The following is a 16323-nucleotide window of genomic DNA, read 5'->3' on the forward strand; positions in this document are numbered from 1 at the left end:
TATTTATTTAAGCAAATCAAAGAAAGCCTGGGATGCTCCTTCAGCGGCTAGGTCAATGTCTTTCATTTAATAACATTTTCTTGAATGCTAGCTTAAATGTTCTTCTATTGATCTGTTACAGTGAAAATAAGCAGAACATTAAAAAAAAGAAAGATTTGAGTCAGGTATCTATACCCAGCTAAAAATGTCTTCTAGTTTTAATGCCTGCATGCTTAGACAGCTCAACAGAAGATTATATCACTTAGAAGTTATTCTATTTCCTTTTTTGAGGAGTTGAACAGCCAGCCACTGCCAACTGCATCTTCATGAAGATTTAGGCATCTACTAATGGCTACGACTACTTCTGTTTTGGGTTTATTTCTTCATGCTCCACCCACGCAAAGGTGTTGTTGAGTATTGCACATCCTGTAATTGAGAGTTTTTCACCCAGTGAGGTTAGCTTTATTTATGCTTTTTTTTTCCACATCGTCCAGACTATGTTCATGGATTTGTTGTTTGTTTTCAAATAGAGTCTCACTATGCAGCTTTGTCAGGCCTGAAATAAACTCTGTCAATCAGTGATCTCAAATTCACAGATACTCCCCTGCCTCTGCTTCCTGAGCTGAGGGATTATAGGTGTTTACCACCAAGCCTAGATTCCAGTAAAGATCTTGCAGCGCTGACTGGCTATTGCTAAAGTGTCCTTTTTCTAATGTCTTTCAACATTGTGCTATGGTTTTTGCTTTCTTTAATTGATTTGAAATTAGGCTTTTCATGATCTGTGAAGGTTAGGTTATGATTTTCATATGTTTTATTACATTTGATTTTGTCTTTTCTTAATGTGCTAGGAACCATTACTCTCCTGTGTATTTTCCAGCAGCATCTTAATAGAGTAGCATTTATTATTGTTGTTGTTATTATTATTATTATTATTATTATTATTATTATTATTATTATTATTATTATTATTATTATTATTTGCTATTCACATATAAGTTGTGGTTATTATCCTAAATTAGCTCTGAGAAGTATTGATATAAGAGAGACAAAACAGTAAATTTCCAGATTTCTCCAGCACAAGATCCAAATATTTGCTTCTCTTGAAAGTGTGGCAGTCATCTGTAAGAGGACTTCTCCTTAAAAACTACCATTGGATTCAGCTGGGATTAGTCCCCACCATGGGGTCTCCTTGTAATCCTTGTCATATCCTCAGAGGGAAGTAATGTCTCTGAGATTAAGTTCCCTTTATCTCCTCCTTTTCCTGGAAACTCCCCATTTTTGCTGATAATCATGTCATAACCACCCAGCCCTTATGGAAAATTAATTTTATAATACTTTGTAAGATTTTCCAATATAACCGAAACAGGCTTTTAGATTCCTCTCTGAGTATCTATCTCCTTTCCCTGTAATAAGAAAAACAAATATTATAAACCTAGATATATTGAGTTATAAACAGTTAAATATTTAAATATGTCCATGTATACATGCACATACCCATGCACATACTTTCAAAAATAACCACATGTATAAATATACAATAGTATCTGGACCCTGAAAGTTTGGCCATGCCACATACCAGTAAGCACCGCCCTGAATACTGTAGTCCCATCTAAATCCATTAATTACTAGGATTTTTATTTTTATGGAATGCCATGCTTTATGTGATTTTTGCTATTAAATTCAACCAGTCATCTTTGTATCTGTTTCATCTGTTCGATGTTATATTCTTCTAACTTATTTTCCCATTGTATGAATATGTCATAACATATCCTCTTATATTCCTGGTTTAATTATCATGATATCTGGGAATTAGCTAGTATCAATATGGCTGCCATAACCATTAGTGCATATATATTTTAATCATATAGACATAAATTACTTAAACACATCTGCATAAGAAAATATAAGAAATGATAAGCACTGTCTTCAAACATGCCTCTTTATCATGACCCTTTCCTGAACAATGGTTAAATGGGTCAAGTTTGAAACTTGTAAAATGGCCTTGTCAGCATTGCATTTTTCCTCTTTTGTCCCAAGTAAATTTCTTTATACAAAAAGTGATTTACTTGTACTTTAATACAATGAAAACCTTTGCTTTTCCCCAAAGACTATATTGTGGGAACTCTTCTATCAAAAATTGTGTTTACTTTTTTTGCCTTTGGCAGGTCATGAAGGATGTCAGCTCAAGTAACTTAAAAAGCAATGCTCCTGAGAATTCAAAGAAAGTGCTTTCAGGTGTAGAGAGAACAATAGGGCACGTGACCAAAAGGAAAAAAATCAATCCTTGAAGAATAAATTAATTCTTGCTCTTTTGTCTGCAAATAGCTACAAGCCCTCAATACACAATATTAGAAGACACAAACCTGTCTTTGAGTGTTAAGTCAGCACCAATCCTATGCATTCCATTTCTACTTCTGGAAAGAAGTGGTTTGACTCTAAGTTAATAAGGAGAAATTACAAACAATCATTTTATTGAGGGAGATGGATCTCAAAACATTGCTTGAGGTTTTTGCTGGTCTGGGTTGGAATCTTAATTCTGCTGTAAACTGCATGTATCCTTTTGAGGAAATTGACTCAGTTCTTCGAATCTTGGTTCTTTTACAAAACAATTATAATGATGTATTTCATGGAATGTTACCATGAGAATTCCAGATAAAATATGTAGCATTTAAATCAAAATTGGTATCTCATCTTAAGAGATGTTTGTTGATTTTGTTCCCAAATATACGTTCATCAATTTCAGGATTTTGTTTTCTCTTTTAGTGTAAACTATATAAACATAATATTTGTACAGTATCTGGTATGTTAGCATAACACATTAAGGAAATCACCTGGTGGCACTCAGAGGAAGGCTAGCAGGTTGCCAAGAAGAGACTTGATACCCTATGAGCATATACAGGGGAGCAGGTCCCCCTCAGTCACAGTCATAGGGGAGGGGAGTAAAGGGAAAATGGGAGGGAGGAATGGGAGGATACAAGGAATGGGATAACCATCAAGCTGTAATATGAATTAATTAATAAAATAAAATAAAATAAAAAAGGAGCTCACTTGGGGTTTCGTTTTTGTTTTTGTGGGGAGGTGGCTTATTTGAGAAGATGGATGTGAGCAAACCTAGACAGGTACAGGGCCTTTGGGGAGGATGCCAAGTCAGCTTCTGATAAGAAGACAGAAGTTTGGTCCTGATGGAGATAAGAAATGACTTGTGCCCATGTATTTGACCTGAGTTTCTCTTGATCTCAGCAGATTCTTATTCCTCAAACTGCATTCCCATAATGCCTCAAAAGCCTTCCCTCCATTAATGTTCTTTTATTTTGCTGGGTAAATTGGGGTTCCAGCTCTGCTATTTCAGATTCCTTATAGATAAAGTTGAAAGGGTAGTAAGGCTTTTTTAATGTAATTCACTCATTTTTATGCACACACAAGAGCAAAGAATAGAACTATTATCATTATCCCTATGACAATTTAAACTACCGATAGACTTACCATCTGGTCTTAATCACCATTTTACCATGGAAGTAAAACATTAATTCAGAAAATATTAAACTAGTCATTATAAGCAAAACAATAATACTATATTAAGTATAAAACCCAATGACAATAAATACTCCTATTAATTTTGTTTTCCTGACTAATATTTCAAATACCCACTTTTTACTTAGAGTTCTCCTTATAAAGATGAGTAATTTTCTTCTCTGAACATGGTTTTCAAATCTCTTCAGAAAAATCTAATCAGCTATTTAGGATATTGTACTGTGTTGTAACCTATCATTCTGTGATTTTTTTTAAATCAGATTAATTAACTATATTTCAACCGCTATAATAGTTTGCAACACAGATAATGTTAGCCAACTCTTCCCTTAGTTTCCCTTCAGCAACTCATGGATTCCATTTGTTTCTTATCCATTTTGGTAGGCTTTTATTTTGTTTTTTTATTTTATTTTTTGTTTGTATATGGAGATCCAATTTTATAATTTTCTTTCCAGACATTTGACTGTTATGTTAATTGTCAAAGTTGGGATGAAATTATGCCTTACAAAGGGATACTTAGAATGCCATTCCGAAATGTTTGCTGAGACCACCCTACATAAGGCCACAGAGCATGGTGATGAAAAGCCAGCAATCTGGTTTTGGACGTCATGTAGCTGTCAAATCCTGAAAAACTATCTTTGTGAAATTGAACAATGTTCACATCTCATGCTTCAAATTCGACAACTGCTCAGTGGGAGTGTTGAGAGGAACGACTGAGATAATCCTGATGGCACTTTGATTAATGTGCGGACCAAAGAGAACAACAAATATACAGCAGTTATTATCCTTTCTCAAAATACTTATTTGAATTGAATTAAAATTTATAAAATATACCATATAGGAGTCAGTAGCCAAAGCAAGGTTATGAAAAAACTCCAAAACCTTATTTTTACAAAAACGGAAGCAGCCCATGCATAAAAAACCAAATGTTAAGAAGTTTTCAGCATCAGAGGTAAATTGAGGACAAATATATTGATATAAAAATCTGGAGAAAATGTTACAAAAATAAATTGTTAGTTTTTCCCATTACATTCACTGAGTTGGAACGCCTGCTTTCATGATTAAAAATAAACTCATTTCCTTACACAATACATTTTTATGCAACACCAGGAATTGGGAAAAATAATTGATTCAGGTTCCAGTTAATCTCATAAGTAAATTTTATAAAGTAGTTTCTAAATGAGAGCACATTCCCCGCAGAAGGAACACTTGGCTGTACTTGGAAAGGAGAGATAGAGATGCAGCTGAAGGTGCATGCTGAGGGTATTGTGGGTAATTTGCAGGTGACTTGATACCTTTGTTTTTTGTACTAATATTATAACATGACTTAGAGTAACACCCCCTGAAAATTTTTGATTTCATTGACTTTAGAATTCTGGCCATAATGCTTTCTCAAGATATTAAAGATGGAACTGTGACAATCTTATAGACCCATAGACCTTCAGGAGGCAATAACCAGGATTTGAGCAAAGATTTTGGAGATGCCAGACTCAGGTACCTGCTTCAACCAGCCTTGGCCTACAGCTACTTTGCTCTGCTTTGCCTTGGAAAAACAGAAGCTTTAATGTCCAGATTGAATTTTCTGTATTCTGACCTCACATTCTATACTTTTCTTGACATGCCAATTTAGACATCACAGGTTCTTGATTTACATTATTTGGTATATTTGCTACTTTGAATTGCTGATCTGAAAATTTCCAACTGCATGCAACCTGACCCTCCCCATGTGTGTTTTGTAATTTCTTATCCTGCTTGATAAATCACTCAGCAGGTAATGGCATATGTACAATTAGCATAGAAATTACAGAGACTTTGAATAATGGTCAAATTGTACTGATCATATTCAAAACACATCTGAGAGTACTGTGTATTTGAATACATGAAAGTGAATATTTAAGTCCCATTTTGCTAATTGGTAGAACCACATAAGTTCAATATAAAGGAAGAGACAGGAGTGGGCCATATAGATCTCACTAGGAAAGGGAAACATATTTGATAGTTATGGGTGAATGGGAGGGAGGTTGGAATAGAAGGATCAACCCCACTGATCCATGGGAAGAGGAAGGAAAATAAAAAGGGACAAAGGAAGTAATAGAGGGAGAGACAGCTAAAATAAAGGGTCATTTATGGGGCAGTGTGGAAACCTAATGCAGAAGAAATTTCCTAAAATATATACATATATCGAAATGAAATCACCAAATATTGGGGTAAGCAGAGCTCCACCTGGCCATCTCTTATCACCAAATGAGGCTTGTAATACTAGGATTAGGTTATATCTAGTTGAGTTATTGGCCAAATATCCCATGGTTATGCCCGAACAATCCAGATTGTAAAGCAAGGCCCTATTGCTGAAGACAACACCCATACAACTCATTGAACATGAAGAAGCTGTGCTTATGCCTGCACAGAGCCAACGTTCTAGCATGGTTGGTACAGGAATTATCCTTTGCACACTAACAAGAGAGAAATGTAAACTCTGAGCCAGCCATAAACTTTTTGACCTACAATGGTGTCCTACATGCAAGATATACTAGGGCAATGTTGGCAGAAAGCTTGTGGGAAATAAGCAATTATAACCAACCAACATGTGATTTGATCGAAGGCCCACTCAGCTACGAGATGAAACCCGTACCAAATACTGCCTACGTGATCAAGAACCTGAGACTAGAGAGCCAAGAGACAGAGGATAAAACCAAAGCGAAAGATCGTCATCAATCCTACATCTGGCAAAAGGCTAATATCCAAGAGATATAAAGAGCTAAAAACATTAAACACCAACAAACAAAATAACCCAATTTAAAAAATGGAGAACAGAGCTAAACAGAATTCTCAACAGAAGATTCTTGAATGGCTGAGAAACACTTAAAGAAATGCTCAGTGGCCTAAGTCATCAGGGAAATGCAAATTAAAACAAGTTTGAGACCCCATCTTACACTTATAAAATGGCTCAGATCAAAAACTCAAATGATAGCCCATGCTGGTGAGGATGTGGAGAATGGCGATCACCCTCCGTTGCTGGTGGGAGTGCAAACGTGTACAGTCATTCTGGAAATTAATCTGGCACTTTCTCAAAAATTGGGAATGTGCTTTCTCAAAAGTTTGGACTAGTGTTACTGCAAGACCTATTTACACCACTCCTGGGTATATACCTAAAATATGCTCCACCATACAACAATAACACTTGTTCAACTATGTTCATAGAAGCTTTATTTTTAATAGCCAGAATCTGGAGACAACCTAGATGTCCATAAACCAAAGAACGGATGAAGAAAGTATGGTGCATATGTTCAATAGAATCCTACTCAGCTATGAAAAACAAAGAAATCATGAAATTTGCCAAAAAATAGATGGAACTAGAAAAGATCATCCTGAGTGAGGTAACCCAGATCCAGAAAGACACATATGGTATGTACTCACTTATAAGTGGACTTTAGCCGTACAGTATAGGATAAACATACTACAATGAATAGACCCAAAGAAGATAAGAAACAAGGAGGATCCTTAAGCCTCACTCCGAAGGGGAAATCGAATAGGCAGAGGTATTGAAGAGAGGAAACAAAGTAGGAGATGAAACACAGAGAGATATGAGGGGTGGAAGACAGGTCAGATATGGAGAGAGAGAGAGAGAGAGAGAGAGAGAGAGAGAGAGAGAGAGAGAGAGAGAGAGGTGCTACCACAGGAGGACAAAAGACCTATAGAGAAAAGAGAAACTGTGGACAGGATATCTCTGTGAAGATCTGGAGATTTAAGTCAGGGTAGGCTTCTGGGGGATATGAGAGGGACTACCTGGGTTCATAGAGACTGAAGAGGATACCATCTAGCTAAACAAGTCTCTTGGTAGAGAGAGCAAACACCAACCCTTCCACAAAGACTTTGATCCAAAAATCACCTTGCCTACAAGATGTGGAGGGATAAAGATAGAGCTGGTAGAACAGAGACTGGGGCAATGTCCAACCAATGGCTGTCCCAACCTAAGACATACACCACGGGGAGAACCAGCCTCTGACACTATTAACGATACTCTGCTATGCTGGCAAACAGGAATCAAGCAGAGCTGTCCTCTGAGAGGCTCTACCCAGCAGGTCCAAACTTTGGATGAAGCATAGGGAGTCTAGTGGAAAAAAAGGGGAGGGTAGAGAACAGGACGTGGAGGTGACAGGAACTTCACAAGAAGAGTAATAGAGCCAACTGACCAGGACCCAGAAGGGTCTGCTGAGACACCAACCAGGGACCTTGCATAGACTGGACATGGGTCCCCTACAAAGATGTAGAGGATGGGTAGCTCAGGGTGCATGTGTGTAGACTCAGTTTTCTTAACCAAAATATTTTATTAACAACTTATTGACTATGCCTACGTCAATTATAACCTGATTAACCAAAACAGTAGGAAATGAAGATTAATTGACACAACAACAAAACCTTAAGGATATCAGTCCCGAGGAACGATTCTCCAACTGGGAGCCGCAGGATTTCTTCCACTGGAACTGGGAGTATCGAGACCCCAGAGCCTCAGCAGGAGCTGGAGCTCTGAAGCCTTCCCTCATGTGGATTTCTCTAGGAGCATCTTGAAGGGCAGCGATGAATAGTCAAATCTATCCCAAGTCTCCAATCCGCCCCTCCGCCAGTTCTGGGCTCATTTATAGATCTCCTCCCAGAGTCTGTTCACGGGATCTTTTTCATCTGGTAGCAATTAAGCTCCTGCACGAAGTGGTTGCTTTTCTAGTGTATTAACATCACCTGTTCTCTCACTCGACCGTTCCGATCCCACACTTGGGATCCTAAAGAACAGGTTTCTCTCCTTCACATGTGGGTCCTCTATCTAGGGGAGTGAGGGTGCTCCCCAGGGTGGACTTTCTTGCCAGCTTTTTTATTACTTCCTCCTGGCAGGACTGCCTTGCCTGGCCACAGAGGCCACTCCTGATGTGTTCCGTCCTGATGTGACTTGATGAGCTGAGTGCATGGATGAGTGGGAGCTCCCTTTTTCTTAGGAATGCGGCAGGGGCGGGGGAGGGAGGGAGGGGGACTCAGAGCATCATCAGAGAAGATTTCTCTTGCAGCAGATGGGAAAAATATAGAGTCATTCTTGGGCAGGTAGACACTTCAGAAGTTACCCTCACAACACTAGCAGTAAAACAAAGCTGCTGTCCCTGTATAGCTAGTGATGCGTGTTGATATTAATACCAATTAATTGAAAGAACTAAGAGATTGTGAAATTGTCCCACATTAAAACAAAAGGCTCACTGAAATGTGCACGAACTTTATATTTAATTCAAGAAATCACAAAGTTGTGCTGTAATAAATGGTAAATAAATGAATGTAACAGAACCAATAATGCCATGTAGAAAATACATGTCACAGTAGCGATTGTAATTACGGATATCATGTTTTAAATTGTCCCGAGTCTCAAAACTAGTCTATTAAAAGTTTAATTATATTAGAAGTGCTTGAAGGTTTTTTGGGGAGAAAGGTTTGAGAATTTGGAAATGAGATTATGGTATGATGTTGATTTATATCTCAGCAAGATACTTCCTACATCCTCCATGTAAATGTGCCCAAATTAAAAAGGTTGTTTAAAAGTTCTTGGGCAAAACTGTGTATTAGTGATACTTTTATTAGGCTATACATGTCTAATGAGGTATGACTAATGCTTTTGTAAAGTTTTCATTGCCATTTGAAGAATGATTTTGATTGTTACCGAAGAAATAGGTCAGCAAAATGGCTCCCAGGGGGAAAAACTCAGACCAGAGGACCTGAGTTCACTCCCCCAAAATTGAAGGAGAGAACCAACTCTTGCAAAGTTTCCCCTTACTACTACCCAGGCACCACTCACAAACACATGCGCACAACACTAAATAAATGCATCAAAAATTAAGAAATGCAATTTCCTGAAAAGGAGGAAAGCATATTTTGAAGGAAAAGTTGAATTTTCTTATATAAAACCTCTAGGTTCACATTGATCTCAGGTCATTTTTAAAACAACTGAATACCATAAAAATGGGGAAAATCTAAAAATTATGGAGCATAATATGTCCCAGAACAATATGATGCATCTTTATGCTTTTAAATAAATAAATTAGCATGATTTATACCGCATTGCTTTAGGGCACCAAAACCAAAACTTTTCAGAGCACTTCTGTACCTTATGCGTTGCATTAAAAAAAAAAAAAAAACAGAAAAAGGTGCAAGGCCTTAGCTCAGGATAGAGTTCTGTCCTAGCAAGTATGATGCCTTCATTTCAATTGTCTATTATGCTTGAAGAATAAAAAGGAAACAATAATTTGGAACACAAAACAAGCAAACTAAGAAAAATAAAAAGCCACAGGCATTGGGAACTCTTTAATTAAACAGAAAACGTTTTACTTCTTTTAAGAATGTAAAATATGTCCTTTTAAAGTCCTCCTTTAAGAGTCCTCCAGGTTGTCTTACTTGAACTATCTAAATTGATTCTACACTCACATCCAGATTCTGTTGTCTTGTAATTTTATTAATAGGGCCCACGTTTTAACCTACCAGTGCGACATGATTAAGGACTGGCCAATCCTACTTGCTTGAACTCCTTACAAATGTGATTTCTCCAGGCCAATGCCTCCGTGGTGAGTTACATTTCTTCTACTTGTATGTTTCTTTGGACTCAATGTTCACCTAATTCTCCACACTTAGGAAGTTCTTTGATATGTAGGTGTTGGTTATTAATACCACCAAATTTGTTTCTGAATTCAGATTTTTTTCCAAAGAGCAGTTGATGACAATTGTGTGCAACTGTGCATAGGTGCACTTACGTATGTGATCTACATGTCACATAATGAAGCAGGTTTTTTTTTCATTTGACTGCAGAGCTGGCCAGTTTGGCTAGTCTAACTAGGCAGCTTGTCCTGGGGACCCCCTGAATCTACTTCTCCACTGGGGTGCTAGTAATACAGAAGGGCCGCCATATCCTCCTACAACGTATGCTGGTGAAGGACATACAAACTTCAGGCATCACGTATTTGTAGCTGGTTCTTTACGCACTGTACCAACTCCCTGGCCTACAAGATCCATTTTGGTTTAATTTCAAAACATTGTATCATCTTGCTGGATTCAGCATTCTGACGTCATTGCCTTCTCCAGCCAGCATGCTGATTGTGTTGCTGTTATTCATTCTGGGATTAAGCAGTGCTGTAACTAGCAAAGGGTGTCTATTTTACTTTTGACAAGCCCATTTGTATGAAACAAGTGAAAACCAGGGTGTTCCATAGCTCTTAATCTCTGTTTCTTAATTTCCGTTTTCTCTTTTCTCAGCATTCCTCTGCCAGTATCATATGAAGAACAATTTACTGAGCTTATTACATTAAAATAATAATTTATTCATGGATGAGGATTTCTTAAGGAAATCGAGGCATTCCCTCCATTAATAAAGACATTGAGATGTGGAAACAAGATTTGTTTAATTAAAATCATTCACTGCCAGTCAAATAACAGTTTGAAATTTTAACACGTTTTCTTTCTGCTAATATTCCTTGTAAGTATTTCTTCAGTAAGGGATACTGTGAGTCAGATCTTGCTGCTCCAGATTTTGATGACTTCTCTCTCTTTATGGACTTTTAATTTAATTTTAAAAGCCCCAAAGTTGGAGGTAATCATCTTTACTTCTGTGATACTATCTTCTCCATGATGTTAGCAGTGTGGGCAAACAGCATAGCCACTGTCTGGTTTGACAAACACTTCCCAGTTCTCAGCTTCATGAACTACCACTGTCCTGTGGGGTTTAGCATTGAAACACTAGGACCAAAGTCAGCACGTGGAGGAAAAGGTTAGCTCAGTTTACAACTCCCAGGTCAGAGTCTATCCCTGAAGAAACCCAGGTTAGGACCTCAAGGTAGGAATACTGAGGCTGCACTGAAGCACAAGGCAGGGAGGAGTGATGCTTTACTGGGTTGTTTCCACACAGTTTTCTCAGCATGCTTTCTTTTGTAATTTTTATTTAATTAATTTATTCAGATTACACCTCAATTGTTATCCCATCACTTATAACCTCTCTTTCCTCCCTCCCTCCCACTTTCACCCTATTTTCCTCCCCTAGGTCATAGGTCATCTCCTCCCCCACTTTATGGTCATAGGCTATCAAGTCTCATCTTGATAGGCTACTTATTCTTTCTTTGAGTGTCACCAGGGCTCCCCAGCAATGGGAGGTCATCAAATATGGGGCACCAGCAGTCATGTCAGAGTTTGTCCCTGCTCTCCACATAACTGTGGAGAACGTCCTGTCCATTGGGTATATCAGAGTATGGGCTCGATATTTACTACTTGTATTGTCCTTGGTCAGTGCAATAGTTTGAACAGACCCCCTGGGCCCTGATCCACCTGATATGATGTTCTTCTTGTAGGATTCTAAATCCTCTGGATCCTTCTATTTCTCCAACTCCTTTGTTTCTCTTTCCAAGAGTTCCAGTAGGATGTCCTCACATAGATCCCAATCTCCTGGTAAGTGAAGATTTTCATGGGTAATGCCTTTTGGGCTAGTGCCCAATTATAAGTGAGTATATACCATATGATTGCTTCTGCTTCTGGTCGTTTCTAGTTGTCCGCAAATTTTGGAATTTCCTTTTTTTTAAATAGCTGAGTAGTATTCCATAGTGTAAATGTACCACAGTTTCTTTATCCATTCTTCAACTGAGGGACATTTAGGCTCAACATTTCCAGGTTCTGGCTATTATGAATAAGACTGCTAGGAACACGGCTGAGTATATGTCCCTGTTGTGTTGGAGCATTTTCTGGGTATATTCTAAGGAGTAGAATAGCTGGGTCTTGAAAAAGCCCTATTCTCAGTTTTTTGAGAAAGCACCAGACAGATTTTCAAAGTGGTTGTGGAAGTTTGCATTCCCACCAGCAATAAAGGAGTGTTCCTCTTTCTCCACATTCTCCCCAGCATGTGGTGTCACTTGAGTTTTGACCTTAGCCATTATGATGGGTGTAAGATGGAATCTCAGAGTCATTTTGATTTGCATTTCTCTGATGACTAAAGATGTTGAGCTTTTCTTTAAGTGTTTCTCAGCCATTTGATATTCCTCTGTTGAGAATTCTCTGTTTAGTTCTGAGCCCCATTTCCTAATTGGCTTATTTGGTTCAGTGGTGTTTAATTTCTTGATATTTTGGATATCAAACCTTTGTCAGATGTAGGGTTGGTGAAAATCTTTTCCCAGTCTGTAGGCTGTGGCTTTGTTCTGTTGACAGTATCTCTTGCTTTACAGAAGCTTCTCAGCCTCATGAAGTCCCATTTGTTAATTGTTGACCTTAAGGCCTGGCCTGTTGGTGTTCTGTTCAGGAAGTTGTTTCCTGTGCCAATGTGTTCCAAGCTCTTCCCCACTTTTTCTTCTAACTGATTTAGTGTCCCTAGTTTTATGTTGAGGTAGGTATTTAATCCACTTGACTTGAGTTTTGTGCATGGTGACAAATATGGGTCTAATTGCATTTTTATACATGTAGACATCCAGTTAAACCAGCACCATTTGTTGAAGATGCTATCTTTTTTCCATTTAATAGATTTGGCTTCTTTGTCAAAAATCAAGTGACCATATGTGTGTGGATTCATTTCTGGGTCTTCGATTCGATTCCATTTATCAACCAGCCTATTTCTGTGCCAGTACAATGCTGTTTTAATTACTGTTTCTTTATAGTACAGCTTGAGATCAGGAATGGAGATTCTCATCTGGAGGATCTTATATTGTATAGGATAGTTTTAGCTATTCTGGGTTTTTGTTTTTCCGTGTGAAGTTGAGAATTGACCTTTCAATATCTTTAAAAAATTGTGTAGGTATTTTGATAGGGATTGAATTGAATGTGTAAATTGCTCTTGGTAAGGCTGCCATTTTTACTATGTTAATTCTCCCAATCCATGAACAAGGGAGATCGTTCCATCTTCTGATGTCATCTTCAATCTCTTTCTTCAGAGATTTGAAGTGTTTTTCAAACAAGTCCTTCACTTGCTTGGTTAGAGTAACTCCTAGATGCTTTCTATTGCTTGTGGCTAATGGGAAGGGTATAGTTTTCCTAATTTCTTCCTCTGCATGCTTGTCATTTGTATATAGGAAGGCTACTGACTTTTCTGAGTTAATTTTTTATCCAGCCAATTTGCTGAAGGTGTTTATCAGCTGCAGAAGTTCTCTGGTGGAATTTTGGGGGTTATATCACCTGCAAATAGGGACAATTTGACTTCTTCCTTTCCCATTTGGATCTCCTTGATCGCCTTTTTTTTTTTTTTTTTTTTTTTTTTTTTTTTTTTTTTTTTTTTGTCTTATTGCTTTGGCTAGAACTTCAAGAACTATATTTAAGAGATATGGAGAAAGTGGGCAGCCTTGTCTGATGCCCAATTTTAGAGGAATTTCCTTGAATATCCCTCCATTTAATTTGATGTTGACTATTGGCTTGCTGTATACAGCCTTTATTATGTTTAGGTATGTCAGTACTCTTTCTTACAGTATCCATTTGCCCAGGGATGGCATTTCTCACAGTATACTGTGTCTCTCATATCAATCGCTGATCAAGGAAATGCCCAAAGATTAATCCGATGGGGACATTCTCTCAATGGAGTCTCTCTCCAACCAAATAATTCTAGCTTGTGCCAATTGACCAGTATAACTATCTTCCTGTATTTTCCCTGGAAATATTAGTAGGGCATCTAGTGCAACATCAAGATCAAAAACTCTCTATGCCCCTGAAAGGCCAGCTTTCCTTTTTAGTTTCGGCTGCCAACTTGACACAACCCATTGTCATGTTAGGACAACTCTATTCAGGGAGCTCCCAGCTCACTGTGGCCATACCCTTGAGGAATGGAATTGTCTGGAGTTTTGATTGATATGGGAGTGCACAGCCCGATGTGAGCAGTGGCGGCCCTAGCTAGGTAGGCGGTGCTGAGCTAGGAAAGAAAGGTAGTTGAGCATGAACTTGTAAACAAACCCATAAGCCGTCCCTCCACATCCACCCTCACTCCCATTCTTCCCTTTGGAGTGCACGTGAGCTGAAATAAAGCCTTTCCTCCTCACATATCTTCTGGCCATAGTGTTTTAACAGAGCAACAGAAAAGTCAAGTAGAATAACAGAGAAAGCTCTGACTGAACTTCACATACATCCAACCAACAAATTCAACTAGGCATGACTAATATACCTGAGGAAAGTAAATGCTTTTTAAATGGCCCTGGGTTTTGTGCTGATCTGTTATATGGAAAACACATACTGACAAAGAATGACAATTTTTAAGTTTGTGCTGATTTATCACCATGTGAGATATTATACCCAGGATCGTCTCCCAAAGACTATTGGTGAAGAGTGCAGCTATTGCCAGTCTTTGGATTTTTCTCTTAGGCAAGTTTTTGAGACAGGGTCTCTCTATGTAGTCCTGGTCTCCCAGGACTCACTATGAAGACCAGGCTGGCCTTGAAGTCACAGCGATTTCTCTGCCTCTGCTTCCCAAGTGCTGGGATCCAATATGTGTACCACCATGCCAGGCATATGGCATCCTGAACACTTGATGAAGGCAAAGAAAATGGGCCTCATCATCTTAAATTGCTGTAGCAAGCAAACAGTGTATTGAGAGCGAAGGGAAAACCATATGTTAAAGAATCACTCTTTTATATTTATTACTCATAAAAACACTCTATTTTGCAAGTTTGTGGTCCTTCTACTTTGTAAGTGTTGGTCTCCTCAAGGAGTAGAACCCGGGTTACAGTCCTCTCCAGCTCAACTACTCTGAGACACTAAGCAACAAAACCCAATAGCCACCATTTGGAAATCTACTGTTGGTGCCCATATTTGGGAAAAATGAACAATTGAGACATCCTTATATTTTATAGGGCAATTCTGTAACTCTCTCACCTGGAAAAATCCTAACTCTATCCCTTTAGCAATCTCTAAGTCTCAGGATGACTAAAAAGTCATTTGCATAACCTAGAACTTCTTAAATGTTTAGCCTCATATTCATACATTTGTCTTTGTTTCTTGGTTTGTGATATTGTTCTAGAGTAAACTTATACACTGCATTTTCTTGTATTATATCCAATATTAAACAATAATTATCTAATAATCATGTGCCCTATTTCCTACACACACACACACACACACACACACACACACACACACACATTAAAAGCTAATTTTAAATATGTTACAAGGAAGGGTTTTTGTAGTAGTTCTTGGATTCATTATTTGGTAAAGAAAAAAAGGAGATTACTTTTAATATGCTAAACATTTTAATCACATTTTGAAGTAAACAGCATCCTAGGACAGAAAAGTAAACAGGACTCTCCCTCCCTCCCTCCCTCCCTCTCTCTCTCTCTCTCTCTCTCTCTCTCTCTCTCTGTGTGTGTGTGTGTGTGTGTGTGTGTGTGTGTGTAGACTTGAGTGCACATCACAGGCACTTAGAGGCCGGAGGATGCTATCCAGCTTCCTTACTAGAGACCTCTGTACCTTGTTCTGTAATACAGTGCACTTACCAGCCTGGAGCCCATCAATTAGTCCAGACTGGTTGGCCACTGAGCCCCCAGAATTCCCTTGTCCCCTTTCCAATTCTGAGAATCCAGGAGAATTTCCATTATGGCTTTTAGAGTCCAAACACAGGTCCCATGCCTTCATGGAAAATTTTTCACTGACTGAACCATTTCCTAAGCCTAATTAACTGTGGAAATTAACCATAGTGTATATACATCTTTAAAGACAGGGAAATGAACTTTTAAAACTAAACCAAGCATTCATTTCTTTTCCACTGAACATTTTAAAATCAAATTAAGAATTAAAAAAAAAAACCTAAGGAGATTCAATCTGTCCTCCACAGTTCAGAAATAAAAA

This window comes from Acomys minous, assembly GCF_964271855.1.
Source record: "Acomys minous genome assembly, chromosome: 5".
In the NCBI taxonomy this organism is placed as follows: Eukaryota; Metazoa; Chordata; class Mammalia; order Rodentia; family Muridae; genus Acomys; species Acomys minous.